General features: G+C 41.6%; 1 protein-coding gene across 1 annotated transcript in view; it reads left to right on the forward strand.

Moving 5' to 3' along the window:
• The window catches only part of LOC109465392, a 41,990-nt gene that overhangs the window by 33,296 nt on the left and 7,229 nt on the right, over positions 1 to 1,465 (forward strand). The gene's annotated exons all lie outside the window — the stretch shown is intronic.

Consider the following 1,465-nt stretch of genomic DNA (forward strand, 5'->3'; position numbering starts at 1 on the left):
ATGGATTCCTCATTGATGCCACCGCACCAACAGTGACTACACGCACTGCAATTGACCTGAGTTGGGGGTCACTGAAGGCTGATACACAGGTACTGCACTCTGCTATTGTGCATGGGTCCATAACGGTTACATGAATACAAAATACTGTTTTACATGTCTAATCATTAATCTGTAGTTTTGATTTCTAACGGAAAAGGAACTCATTTTAACTGAACTGCACCATTCTTTGTTTATGAACGAGTAAGCCCCTGCCTACATAGCGTCACTTTATGCTGAAAGAACAATTCATTTGGCGAGCAGTAGGTCATATGTTGCATGAGATCATCCACCGTATCTAGTGAGTGTCTTTCTGATAATATGCTATGTAACCACTGCTTATCATTGAATGTTTTGATACTCGAGATTTTTAGGAACATTACTATGCCACCCTTAATCTACACCTGTCAATGATATTCCAAACAATGTATACTTACCCTTTTTTCAGGTCATCAGATCACTCCTACGAGTCAGTTGGCAGTTTGCTGACCCCGACTCTGGGATAGAGTATCACCTCCTGTCTGTGACTACTCACCAGGAATCCCGCCACGACCTACCTACGATAAAGGTAGGGATTTATAGTCTTTAGTTTGTTACATAAATGCAAAGGCAATGCATACACTGTCGATATCTATCAGTGAACAAAACCAGAAGTTGCGAGGTTGAAGATTCACAAAATCTACTTAAGTCACGGTTTTGTGCAGGCTTAAGCGAATCTGTACGTATTAAATCGCATTAGCTGTAGTTTATGTTATGCTCCACCTCTACTACAGAGGATGAATGATGATGATGATGTTATGGAATCTTGTTAGAATATGTCTCTATCTATTGAGAACATACCCTTTCTTATTACATTGATTCAGAGCTTGTTTGGCCATTGTACAATTTGTCCTTTCACATATATGCAAATGGTTTCACTTATTGCTTATTTGCCTGTATACAGGTCAGCGGAAATGACCAGAGCTACACGTTCAGTAACATGACATTGCACGATGGGAACCGCTACTCAGTGACGGTGGTCGCCTGTAACAGGGCAAAGCTCTGCACAGAATCCACCTCAACCGAGATCATGGTTGGTTTGAACCATCTTTTAGTATGGATAACATTTGTCAAGTGTTATTTCAATTTCTTACCTTACAATGACACAACATTATGTGATTTGCCATATGTAAACTCCGAATACACAAAGTTGTTGACAGACCGTGAAAAGTAATGAGGACGCTGTATACAATACAAATGTCTCCTCACATATGAACTTATATACTATTAGGTGGACGGCTCACCCCCAAAAGTTGGGACATTCGCAGTAGGAACGGACCACGCCATAGATAATCAGCGGCCTCAAAGTGGGTGGATGACGTGGCAAAACACGTCAACGGCAACCCTACACTTCTCCGCCTGGCTTGGCTAGGCTTCACTGACGTGCATT

Source organism: Branchiostoma belcheri, unplaced genomic scaffold (assembly GCF_001625305.1).
Source record: "Branchiostoma belcheri isolate BF01 breed outbred unplaced genomic scaffold, Haploidv18h27 scaffold15, whole genome shotgun sequence".
NCBI lineage: Eukaryota > Metazoa > Chordata > Leptocardii > Amphioxiformes > Branchiostomatidae > Branchiostoma > Branchiostoma belcheri.